Source organism: Microcebus murinus, chromosome 25 (genome assembly GCF_040939455.1).
Source record: "Microcebus murinus isolate Inina chromosome 25, M.murinus_Inina_mat1.0, whole genome shotgun sequence".
In the NCBI taxonomy this organism is placed as follows: Eukaryota; Metazoa; Chordata; class Mammalia; order Primates; family Cheirogaleidae; genus Microcebus; species Microcebus murinus.
In genome coordinates, this window is record NC_134128.1 from 8197202 (window position 1) to 8210795 (window position 13594).

General features: G+C 43.3%; 1 protein-coding gene across 3 annotated transcripts in view; it reads left to right on the forward strand.

The window, feature by feature from the left end:
- PIP4K2A (phosphatidylinositol-5-phosphate 4-kinase type 2 alpha) overlaps nt 1-13594 on the forward strand; it is a 168208-nt gene that overhangs the window by 83125 nt on the left and 71489 nt on the right. The window contains exon 1 of one of the 3 annotated variants that reach the window (XM_012767310.3): nt 6290-6312. The exons of the other annotated variants lie outside the window; for them this stretch is intronic. The gene's annotated coding sequence lies outside the window, so the exon portion shown is untranslated. Of the gene's footprint in view, nt 1-6289; nt 6313-13594 lie in introns of those variants that run through there. 3 annotated transcript variants of the gene reach the window in all.

The window sequence follows — 13594 nt, forward strand, 5'->3', positions numbered from 1 at the left end:
TCTGATATATAGGTCAGGGCCGTTCTATGTAGGGACTGATGAGGGCAAATGTCAAATTGCATAATAAGCTTTGTAAATGTTATTCTTTTAGACATAAGCTACATACAAATAGAAATTCTGCTATCTCCTCCCCGGGGAGCTGACCCCTTTGTTGGAGACCATTGCCTTAGAGCTAAGTTATGCCCCTGAATTAGACACTTCCGGGCCCGTTTGGTTTTTTTCACCGTCGTTATTTATCAACGTAACATGTGATAAAGAATTTGAACGGTCCGGAAGTTCCCAAGTACAGGTGGGCTACATCCCCCCAGACCTCTAAACCCACTCCTCCTGCTTTTTCTTTCTGTGTTTTCTTAATAAGTTTCTAGACAAATGCATGAATGTATAATCTTCATTTTAAAAAAATGAATGGGAGAACATTAAACACATCTGTATTTTGCTTTTCCCACTTCAAACTTTTTCTTAGAGAACTTTCCATTTTAGTTCACATAAATATGTACGTAATTATTTACCCTGGTGTTTGTGTCTGTATTTCTAGGTAATATGCTCGTGCTGTTATTTATGAATCTGTCAAACTTAGGCATTTTCTATTGACTTTGTGTCATGACAGATGATGCTCTAAGTCTCTTACACCTCCTCTTTTCTCCTCTCTTCCTTCTTTTGTGTTAAAATGCTATGCAGTACAATGCAAATGCAATCCTTGCCTTCCGTAAATAGAAAAAAGAAAAAAATAATAAAATGTAAAATAATAATAAAATAAAAAGATGCTATGCAGTTTTTGGTTAAGGAAATAGCATTTCCTTTACTATGACTTCTGTTACTTATAGTGCTTTGTGAAGTACCACATTTGATGACTTAGTATTGCATGATGTTAAATATCACTAAAAAGATACGTAGGTTTGTCTTAGTCTCTCTCTCACGCTGGGGGCCTTCCCCCCAGTGTCAGGTGGGCTCTGCTCTCCATCCGGTTTTGGAACGAGGCTCTAGGAGATGGACGGCCAGTTCTGGGCACGTGGACTGGCGATGCTTGTCTGCTGGTGGCTTTTACGTCCAGGAGCTGGGGAGGGGACCAGCCTTCGTGCCATTGTGCACTGGTAGAGTTTTCTCTTGGACCTTTTTTTCAGAGTAAAATCCTCCAGTGTCCCCTTCGGCTGTGGCCCAGGCCACAGGTGTGACTGCAGCCGAGCAGAGGGTGGAGGCAGAAGTCCCAGAGCTCAGAGTGCAGATTGTCACCAATGCCTTCCGTGCTCAGCCCATGCCTTCCCAAACCTGAAGCCCCCTGGGGCCGGGTCTCTGGGGAATTGGTCCCCTGCCTCCCGAGGAATAGGGTGGGGTGGTTGCTACAGGCAACGCACTGTCTTTCTGCCACCTGAACCCCAGCTGTGGAGCCCCTGGGCGTCTGGGGGAGCACAGTGTCACACGGCCAGGGACATGCAAGTGGTGACTTTCTTCCCTCTTCTGTGGGTTGACCATCCTCTCCTCCTTTTCTGTTTTCTAAAAATTCTTTGAAATTTCTCTTCTTCTGTTGTCTGCTCTGCAGTATGATATACTTTGTCATCCCCCCGCCCCCCATCTCTAACTTCCTTTATTGTCATTTTAGCAGAGTTTCTGGAAGGGAGAGAGATAAAAATACATGGTCAATTCATCACTTAAAATGGGAATCCGGGAAAGCGATATAAACCGAGATGATAACCTTCCTCGTATTGTTCTCGGGATAGACCCTGGGCGGTCAAGCAGGCTGCCCCTCTGCTCTGGTCATGGAAAGAAAAACAAAAAAGTCCAACCCTAACAGCATCAGGAATTCGGTGCTTCCCTCCTGAATCTTAATATAGGTCCCCACTGTGAAATCTGCCGAAGAAGTCTTAAAAAGAATGCTGACTTACACATGTCCTCTTGTCCTCTAGCATCTTCCTGTCTTTATTAGCGTGGTATGCGACAGACTGGTTTTCTAATTGCAGATGCGGTTCTCTGGGGTGCCAGTGGGACGACCATGCTACCTGCCAAACTCCTCACCATCTTCTCCACAGTTAGGTGCAAGAACTAGGGCCTCCTGCCAGCATGGCGGTATCCAGTGCCTTCTGGAAGCTTCTCTTCCTAGTTCACGTGGGGCACTATAGCTTTAGGGCATTTTTATTGAAGGATGAATATACAAAAAGACACCAGGAAGTATTAAATTATTTTGGCATACTGGATATCTGACTAAAAAGTCAAATATGTTTATTTGAAACTTTCCAGATCAGTTTCTTAGAGTGCTGTGTGATTGCTCGTGTTCATGCCACCCAGATGAATGAAGTTCCTATTCGTTTGACATCCACTAAGGATTTTAGGGTTAGATCTGGATGTCTTCAGTCGCTAAGGGGCTGACTGGTTTCTGTATTGGGAAGTAAGGCAGGGAGGCTGGCCTCCAGATCCACTGGGTCCAGGGCTTCGCATGATGTCATCTCCACATTGTTCTTGTCTCTTTCACCCCCTTTTCTGTGTGTCTATGGCCGTGCCCTTCTGGAGGCAGGCTGCTTGACAAGCCTCAGCCTTTTTTTTTTTTTTTTTGAGACTGAGTCTGTTGCCTGGGCTAGAGTGCCGTGGCGTCAGCCTCGCTCACAGCAACCTCAAACTCCTGGGCTCAAGCGATCCTCCTGCCTCAGCCTCCCGAGTAGCTGGGACTACAGGCATGCGCCACCATGCCCGGCTAATACAAGCCTTAGCCTTTACGTTAATTTCAAAGAAGGGACAGGAAGATGCAACACCCTTGATTAGAATATTGGAGCTGTGGCTTCTCTTGTTATCTTTGTCCCTGCTCTGCCACATCTTTCAGAGCAAAACACTTAAGGAGACCTTCTGTGTCTTCTAGTAAGCAAGAGAATCTCTGTGGAGAGCTGATTTGTGAATCATCTGTTTGTGGGACTGCCTCCCAAGTGCCCGGCACGAGAGTCTGGTGGTGGCTGAAGCCCTGGAATGGGCCAAATCCAGGCAGGAGACTCCAGGGGTGGCAGGGACTGTGCCCAGTAGAGGGAGCGTCCCCGCAGCTACTCAGCACCAGATGAGCGGTGCCAGGCTGGGTGCCAGGTCTTCCCTTCCCACTTTTAAAAGAAGCCAGAAATCCAAATTTGTATGTAAATTGTCTCAAGTCTGAAAAGATTGGTAATTAATTCAAGCATTTTCTAAATCTAAAGTGATTTGTAACTCACTCTCCGGGCCAAACCACACATCATTTGTGATCTCTTCTCAAACTCATTTTTAAAAGCATAAGGCAAGATCAAGGGAGCTGGGCACTTTGCTTGAGGTTATTAGGCAGTGACAAAGTGGCCAACCAGGGCTCAGGCCTAGGTCTCCTGACTCTGAGCCTGGGGTCCTTTTGAATGGACCACATTGTAAGCCATTGTTTTCATTGGCAAAGTGGTTTTTTGGATTTTTAAAAAGCCAATATTACCTCTGTAGTAGCCTGTACATTTTTGGCCTTAATTCAGTAGTTTCATGTCAGGTTCTCTGGTTCATGGGAGGTAAAATTTTTAAGACGACTACATTCTTTTGGATGAACTTGGCAGTGAGCCAGCCAGCAAGGCGCGTCCATCACAAGACTGTTTGAGCTCGCAGATACGAGATTGACAGATGGTAGAGTTTGTGTCGATGTTGTAAAGTAAGAGTCTAGCGAAGAGTTTAAATATTTCTGGTGACATTTTAATTTTAGTCAAGTAGCCGTTAATCAAATGCTTGACTTAATGATTCTTGTTTAACAGAAAAATCCCCTTAAGTGTATCAATGTAGGCTTTTGAGTTTACAGATCCTGGAATGGCAGACCCCTGGGCTTTGATTCACATCTCAGCTTTGATAGGAGAACAATTTTGTCTCATCAAATAAAGCATTTCTTTTCTAGTTATTGGAAGGCAGGTCAGGTTTCATAAGACAGTCTCAATTAAGATATACTTGGATCTTTGGTTTTTGTGTTACCTTCAAATACAAAGACATTAACTTTTTAAAAAATGGTCTTAGAAAATAATTATTGATGGAGCAACTGTAGAAAATTGACCTCTTGCTCCAAGACAAATGAAAGTACATTTCACAAACGTTTTCAGTTGCCTGTTTTCTTTTTCCCTACCTCTGTTATTAACTTTAATTTGCTCTGCCTGTCCCTCTGAAACCTCAGAACTTTCAAATTGCTATTCACTTTGCAGCATAAGTTGTAATAAGAACCACACCACACGCCAAGTGCGAGCTACATGTTTGAGTCATACTGGGACTTCAGTTTTTTTTTTTTAAGTTCTTAACTATTTCAACCTATATTCATTATAAGACTATAGAATTATTTCCAAATGAGAGCTGATGTTCTAGTCAGTCATTTTCCCCCCTAATATGGGATTAGAGATTATAAGTCAGTATCAAATAGATAGTGAAAATGAGATCAAGATGTTTAGGTGATCCTCCCACTCCCCAAATTTACTAAGAAAGTTGGTAGAAGAAAATAAGAGGAAATGGTACCTTTATGATAGCCTTTATTCTGAGGATATTATGATTGCTGTCACTACACATCTAAAATATGAACTTTGGTATATAAATGGTGGTGATATCCCCATTGTAGAAAGAAATGGAACACAGTGACGCACAGGCTTATGGAAGGTTTGTTACAGGTATTGCCCCTAACTTGGGTCATTCGGGGTCAGCTCCCCAGCCTAGCATCTTTGTTAATGTGTGTTATTCTGACCTTGAAAGCTGTTTGCTTCTCTCTCTCCACCAAGCCCTCTGCACCCTCTCCAGAAACATCTCGTGCACTCTGGCTCTGGAGAAGAATTCAGGGAGGGAATAATGCAATCTTGGGGGCCTTTTCTAGGTCACACCGTGGAAAATATTTTCCTAGCAATGTGCCTGATGTCGCTTTGTATACCTTTGGGGAGAACCAGTGAAAATTGTGATTTTCACAATGTGCAGGGCCCTGCCGTCTGCAGGACAGACAGCACAAGCCAGAACTTCCAGCAGTGATTCATTCCGGTAGCTCCAGGAAGTATCCTCCACTCTTACCTCCTAATAGTCCTAATTTTAGTTTTCTGCTCCTTCACTTCCTAAAGCGAATGAACCCCTGGGCAGAAAATGTTCAGAGTAAATTACTGGGTGGAAGGAATCCTTGTTTGCTTTATCAACTATAGGGTCACAAAGGAATTTTTATTTTTTCCACTTACTAAGTCCAGTAAGTAGAAAGTATCTATTTTCAGATACTGATACGAAGCGATTGGGGGTGGGGTGGGGATTTTTATCCATAATGGTGAACTTGTATCACTTCTTTGATTGTGAAGTTAGGAATCTTTTGTAGAAGCCAGAAGCAATCAAAAAACTACTTGTAAAGTCTAGGGAATCTGGTATGGTCTATTTATTATTCGATTTCCCTAAGAAATTAATTAAAGTTGAAATTGTATCCAAAATAATAGTCATGTCGAGTTATGCATTACAATTCTTCTTCCCATTGGGCCCTTACTGATCTTAAATCCTTTATGCTTATCTTGGCTCTAGTTTATTTTTATTATTGAATTATGTTTTAAAATATGCACTCATTTAAGCAGTGGGAATGTTGTTTGGGAGCTAAAATAAGCCCTTTTCAATCTGTGTCTTGAGATTTTGAGGAGGGATGAATGGGCCTTCCAAGATAATTCCCATTCCACCCTCCCCATCTCCTGTCTTGCCCAATCTCAGGTGGACACGCTGTCATGAACACAGCCCCACCCCCAGGTCCCCCGCCAGCCTTTATACCCAACAGCGACTTCACTGTGGGGTGCTTCCGGTTTCATCTCAGTAGGTCATAATTTGTAGGGAATTGTCTTCATTATAATCAGATTAAGCATCTCCATGTCTCCTCTAACACGTGAGAGGTTTTTCTTCTTCTTTGGTCTTTTTTGTGTATTCTTGGCAGAATGAAAACCAATTGCTAATTATATATTAGTCTGAGAACATAGTGTTTAGGGTGAATATAACCGAACTAATTGTCATTAATAATGCCTCTCACAATTTACGAGGATATTCTTCGCTTGACTTAAAAATCATATAAATTAGTGAGGTTTATTTTTTTTTAATGTCACGGTGTGAGATGGCTTTGTGGGGGCACCTCTGCGTGCCTTCATTTCAGAACTGTTACCAGCTGGGTCTCACTTATTGCGTTCCTCGTCCAGTAGTTATTTATTATTCCCATTTTTGCAGCTTAATTGAAACCTCTGTTTTCTTGCCAGTGTGAATTCAGTCTCGCATCTGCAGCAGTGATACTGGCTGTAATCAGCAGACCTAGCCCACAGAAACCAAACCTGTGTTTTGCAGCGTGGGAGGGAACTTACATGCCATGTAAGTTTCACTGTCTTGCCGAGGAGAGGAATCAAGATTCCTCTTCTGAGTTGTGCTATATATTGTAGTATTTTAAAAGGAAAGGCTCACATAAATTGTACAGTGCTTTGTGTTCATTCCACTTTTCATAAAGGAAAACTCAAACAATTGGCTTTCATAAATAATCGTCTTAGAAATCAATTTTGCATGCTTCGGGGATACTTAATGATTCATTAAGATGTAAGGGAGCTTTGAGGAATATTTATTTTTCCTTGTTTGAAATGACAAGGAATGTTAGCAAAATGATGACGTCTCAGTGACACCAGTCTCTCCAAATTTAGATTGTGCCATCGAAACCACAGCTGATATCATTGTAGTAGCCGATGGTACATATTCAATTAAACATGTATTTAATCACTGATTCTAAACACTTATTTAATTACTACTTTAAAGAATCCTTTAGAAGCTTTTAACACAATGAAGACTTAAATTTCAGGTAGACGTCGTATTAAGTTGCTGTGACTCTTACCTCACAGGATGTCAGGAATTTGAAAAGATCTTAGGTTTAGCCGATCCAGCTCTCTGAATTTTATATTTGAGCTAACTCAATATATATCAAATATAAAAAGATTTAAGCTTAGGCTGGGTTCCAGGTACAGTTCTGCCATCTAGTAGCTAGTAGCGTCTGTAATCTCACTAAACCTCAATTTGTTTATCTGTAAAATGGGGATAATAATCGTACTGACTCCATTGGGTTGTAAAGACCAGATAAGATACTGTGTTTCAAGCATTTCACATGGGCTTGGCACATGTCCACTAAATATTAGCAGTAAGGTTAGTGCCAGGTATTAAAGGGAGTTAAGGTAAAACTAAGCAGAGATCACAGTAGCTCTCCCTACCTCCTCCCCCCTCATGATAGCTCCCTCTCCCCGACTCTTGAATTATAATTACACAGTCAGGAACACTTTGGCACTTTGCACTAACCCTCCCAGCCCCTCTGGCCTTGTTTCTATTGATTTTTACAACAAAGCTTCTTTATTTTCTGTTATATGTTGTGCCCAGCATTGTCAGCTCTGGCACCCAACAGCCAAGACAGCAAGGCAGGGCTACACCTGTCATTTGGGGGTGACTGGTGGGGCATGAACAGGAGCAAGAGCCCCTCCCGGGGCAGCCTGCGGGGTATTTCCAATGCACTTACATGATCTTGAGTTTGATAAGCCCATGAACACGACTGTCAACACAAATAGAGGATGAATTCCTGTTTGCCAAAGTGGCTTGACCACTATTAGGTACTTTGCAGGAATAAAGTGGTGTTACCTTTTTGTCGTGAGAGTTTGTTAAATATTTGCTACCTGAAGGAACCTTAAATGTGGCCTAAGAGTATATAACTAGTGCTTTCAGTTTGTTTAGCTATCCCAACAAAATTTTAGTCCACCCAGACTTTTATTTTCATAAATTAACAATTGTTTGGATTTTGTAATGTATGCTTATTCCTAAAGGGAGGGTCATATATAAGGCTTAGCAGTCGTTTGTCAGTTTTACTGAAATGAATTTATTATAAAGCTGCCTAATAACTGAAAAGCCACGTGACTTCCTGATACTTTCCTTCAAGATAGTAATGGTTAACACAGATCTTTTTGTTTCTTTCATGAATATTATTGATTATAACATATATAAATATAACTGCATATGTGTGTGTATTCCCAATGTAAGTATCAAGACAAAAAACTATAAATACTTTAAGAAAACGCTGATAATATAAATGAATGATGATAAACCATTATTATTAATAGTTTTGCTACCAATTTTGGGGTGGCCCATATAGAATCGTTGGGCTAGGTAGACCAGACTACCTAGCATTTAATTTAACAATAAAATTTAATAAATTGTCTCAAATAGAAGACTTTGAAACCTAAGAATTTTATCCTGAAATCGGAAAGTTCCCAGCCAAGAGCCGTATGTAAAATATAGAAATTAACAAATAGGATGAACTCAACCTTATTCAAGATGATAGCTGATTGCCATTACCTATAAGAGCTCATGAGTTTGAACTAGAGACAAGCAATATTTTAGTTTGGGTAACGGCAAGGTAGTAGGCTAAGGGAGAGAGTATTTCAGGAAGTTACATGGCTTTTCAGCTATTGGGCAGCTTTTATAGTGAATGCATTTCAGCAAAACTGACAAATGATTGCTTAGCCTTGCATATGAATAGAACATGCTTATAGAAAAAATAATAGAGGGGCTCATGGGTATGCTATTGAAAAAAATACCTTACTAATTAAAATATTCTTTTAAGTGGTAGGTAGATCCTCTAGTTTTTGAAGTGTTTGTTCACAGGTCATTAAATCTAGCTACTCACTTAACCAAGAAGTCTGGGGTGGGGGCCGTTGGGGGAAAATGAGAAAGCTAGAGGAACGTGAAGCGGTGGTGAATGAAAAGGCCACCTGGAGGAAGTATAGTAGCCCTGAAGTGGCTGTCTAATATAACTCCGGATCCAGCTACTTCTCAAATATAAAGGTGTAGACACAGCTTTACCAGGACTCATTATAACTGCAAAGGGAGAGGCGTGACCCTAGCGTCTCTGAGATTCTCTTTTGATTTCAACATGTAATGACTCTACATTAACCAAGGTCTAATATAACTATCTTCGATTTCTCTTCTTATCTCATTTCTTGTCTTCTTTAATAATAAGGACCAAACATTCCCGACCTCTTAGAGCAGTCTGATTTTTGAAGAGGAGGAGTCACTCAAGGTTTGCATTTTCCTGGCATTTCAGAGGCACCTACAGCTCTCCATCCCTCACGAGGTACCTGGGGCTTCACTCCCTCCAGGAAGCCTTCCCCCCACCCCTGTGCCAGGGGCTGCCAGCTGTGAGTCCCGGTGGCACTTACTGTCTAAACCCCAGCCTTTCTTCCATGTTGGCTTGCATATTACCGTTTGTGAATATCCTGCCCCATCAGCTACAGTAGACAGCTCCTCCCCATCAGGGATCATGTTCTGTCCTGACTTTGTTTCCAAGGGATTGTCTAAGAATTCCCTCACTCCTTTACCTTTATGTCAGACTCGACTAGCAAAATCCCCTGTCCTGAAGGGCCCCACCCATCCTCTGCCTCTGCACCTGCACCCTGAGGCCGAGCCCTGCAGGAACGTGGTCGCCCCACAAGCCCTCACCCCACCAGCCGTCAGGGACTGCCAGGGACTCTTGACTCTGCCCCCAAGCCCTGCCCCATGTTTCTCTCTAAACTCGCCTGTCCGTGTTCTGCAGTCACTTGTTCGGTTCTCTGTGCTTGTTCTTTCTGAGCCTCTGAGCCCCTCAGCCTGCCTCTTCTGTTCCAGTATTGCGCTGCCCTTCGTTCCTGGGGTGGCCCTGCCTCTCCTTTCCCACCTCTCTGGCGGTTCTTCCCCTCCCCCTTGGCAGGACCATCCTCTCCTCCGGGCTGTGAACCCCCAATGTTCCTTCTAGACCCCAGGGGTCCTCAAACTTTTTAAACAGGGGGCCAATGCAATGTCCCTCAGGCTGTTGAAGGGCTGTTAGAGAGTGGGGGGCACATTCCACGCATGTGCACCGTGGGCCCAGGAGGAGTCGGCTGCTAAGCAGGACAGGCAGCGGCAAAAACACCCAGCGGCCCAGATAAATGTCCTCGGTGGGCCGCATGTGGCCTGCAGGCCGTAGTTTAAGGACACTTGTTCTAGACTCTTCTAGACAGCATCTCAGCCCTCCTGCCCCCTTCCCCGATTCCCGCAGCCTTCCCTACAGGAAGCTGATGTCTGATTCCTGGATGTGAGCATTTTTATCGCCCATCCCTTCCTCCTTGGGGAACTTGAGAGCCACCCATCCACCTGCCTAGCTGACACCAACGCTCAGATGCCTCAAGAGTGCATCAAATTTAAGAAGATGAAAACTGAACTGAGCTTTTCTCTTAAAATGCACCATCTCAATCAGCGGAGTCTCCAGCTGCCCTGTTCTGCAAGCCATTCTGACTCCCACCGCAATCTTTGCCTATGTTTCCAGCCTGCTGTCAAGCCGTGGTGATTCTGCCACCCAGGCGAGCTGGAGTCTGTCTACCTCCTTTGCCTCTGCTGCCTTCTGACTTGTGGGGGTTTGCAGCGGCCGCGCCCCAGTGTGCCCGGGCATGCAATTCCACCTGCTGGTGCCATACGCCCTTCCTCCCGTTAGCTGTGCCCCTCCTGCCCAGGGCCTGCCTTCTTCTTGGAAGCCCTCTCCACCTGCCTTCTTCCCCTCTTGCTGCTGTCACCGCCCAGGGAAGCCTCACCTGTCCCCCGACCTGGCCCTGCATTGTTACAGTTTTTCACCTGTGCAATTCCTCAGTTGGTATGTCTGCCCCCTGGACCATAAGAACCACGAGGGTGAAGACTGGTGTTGGGTCTCACCCTGCACCAAGTGGCCTCTCAAAGGTGGTGCTGGTGAGATGAGGGATGGGAAGGAAAATCCATAAGAGAAATTCTCATTTTTTGCAGTCCATTTTGGCTGAGAAGTTTTCCTATTTTTTTTTTTATATATATATATACGACATTTTCCAGAGCAGGTACTTGTACAGCAAGATAGGATTCAAAAAGTTTCCCTGGGAAAGGAGATGCTGCTATGCGATACTGATCTCAGCAGACTTGGGGGTAATCAAGGGATGTGGAGGATCGGCCGAGTGCATCATGTGCTGTAAAAAAAAAAAAAAATGGTGTTTGATCCTACTTCCCGAGTGGGCTTTACATTCCCGTGATCACTTACAGCACAGCTGAGATGGAAATCACTTGTCATGTTGTCTGCAACTTTTTTTTTTTTTTTGAAACAGAGTCTCACTCTATTGCCCGGGCTAGAGTGCTATGGAGTCAGCCTAGCTCACAGCAACCTCAAACTCCAGGGCTCAGGCTATCCTCCCGCCTCAGCCTCCCGAGTAGCTGGGACTACAGGCATGCGCCACCATGCCCGCCTAATTTTTTCCATATATTTTTAGTTGTCCAATTAATTTCTATTTTTAGTAAAAATGGGGTCTCCTTCTTGCTCAGGCTGGTTTCAAACTCCTGACCTTGAGCAATCTACTGGCCTTAGCTTCCCAGAGTGCTAGGATTATAGGCATGAGCCACCTCGCCCTGCCATCTCTGCAACTTTTTATCTGTATGAAAGCGATGTGGAGTTGATTACTTTTTAACTATTCCTTGCCATCCTGCACTTTGTTTTTATTTTTGTTCTTCTCTGGTTCCACAAGATACTGAAATGCAGACTGAATTGGCATCCGACTTCATTCTAATTGTGGTTATTGTCACAGGGCTTGGGTTTCCACTCTTTTTCTGTTATTTTTCAAAGTTTGATATTGCATTGCTAGGATAAAGATATGCATGTTTTAATATCGTATATTAAATATCCTCTGAGAATGACTTAGTACTGTAAGATACTGGTATAAACTGGGTGGGAGAAGTTTTATTTTAGATTCCTGTTTTTGTTCAATGGCGGCTTCCTATATGTTTGAGAAGCCATCAATTCGATTGTCATTCCTTTGTTGTATTCTGTCTTTTCTCTCTGGCCACCTTTCTTATCATGCCTTTGGCATTCTTTAGTTTATTGGCAGTATATTTAGGTGTGCTTTGAATATTATTTATAGCTTTGAATATTCTGTATCCATAAATGTATAACATTCATCAGTTGCAGAAAATTCTCAGTCCTTATTATATCTTCAGATATTAATCATCTTTGTTTGTCTGTTCCGTTATACATTTCACATATAGTGTATGGTTTTTATTCTGTATCTGATCATCCTAATAGCTGAAGTCTTTTGTTGTTCTTGTTTGGAGACAGAATCTCGTTCCGTTGCCCCGGGTAGAGTGCAGTGTCATCGTCATAGCTCACTGAGACCTCTAGCTCCTGGGCTCAAGTGATCCTCCTGCCTCAGCCTCACAAGTAGCTGGGACTCTAGGTGTGCACCATGACACCTGGCTAATTTTTCTATTTTTGGTAGAGACAGGGTCTCACTCTTGCTGGTCTCAATTTCCTGAGCTCAAGTGATCCTCCTGCCTCAGCCTCCCAGAGTGGTAGAAATGCAGGTGTGAGCCACCGCACCCAACCTTGAAGTCATAAATATTAATCAATTTGTGTTATCTCTGTGAGCTCGTATTTGGTTGATCGGAATCCTGGAGGCTTGAATTGGGGGCGCTTTCTTCCAGAGACCATTTGCATCTACTTCCATCAGGTGTCAGGGCCACTTTCAAAGGTTTAAACTCAGTTCCTTCAAGGATCTGAGTTTAATGCTGAAGCTTTTGGTCTAGTTCCCTTGCTTTCCCTTGGCCCACATAAAGGTTGACATTGGCATTTGTCTTCAGAGAAAGCCCTCCTTTCAGGCCTGCCTAATGATCACCACAGTCCTTATGGATTAAACTCACTTTGGGGGAAGAAGAAGGGTGTCTTGGAGATTTCCCCTGCTCTCTGTGAATCCAGAAATGTGTTAAAAACTTTGCTCTATTAGGGAACTCATTCTTTTGTTATCGGCATATTTTGCTTTCGTAACTGAGAATTTTTCAGAGTCCCTACTCGGTACCCACGGGAAACATAAAACTTTAAAGTGGTTTTTACCACTATCAACAAGGGAAATGTAGCTTGGGCATCAAGATGCAAAAATAATGAACCAAGAGAAAGTTCAGCTTTTCAAAGTCATGTGTCAAAAGCTGTCGCTGCCATTGGCCGGAACTTGGTTCTACTGTGTGTCTTCTGGAAACACACCTTTGTTTTTGGTTTTTTTGTTTGCTTTTTGAGATAAGGTCTTGCTCTGTCACTCAGGCCAGAGTGCAGTGGCACAATCACAGCTCACTGCAGCCTGGAACTCCTAAGCTCAAGTGATCCTGCCTCAGCCCCCCAAGTAGCTGGGACTATAGGCACGCACCACCATGCCTGGCTAATTTTTTTGTATTTTTGGTAGAAATGAGGCCTTGCTGTGATGCTCAGGCTGGTCTCAAACTCCTGGCCTCGAGCAATCCTCCCGCCTCCCAAAGTGCTGGGATTACAGGAGTGAGCCACCTTGCTCAGCCTGCTTTTCTTCTTGAGCCCTGTCCAACACCTCTCATATATCTTCCTCCTTCCCTTAATGGAGGTTCCTCTTTTGGTAAACTCATGCCCTACCCCATCTTTATTTTTAAACATAGTTCCTATACGGAAGGTAAATAGCACATGCATGATAGCGTTGTTCTTTGAGTATCCAAAAGTATAAATCTTATCTATTAATTAAACAAATATTTACATGAAAAATTGAAAAGCCCTGTTTGTCAGATAATGTTTTCTTTATGGAGGCACGTAGTCTTG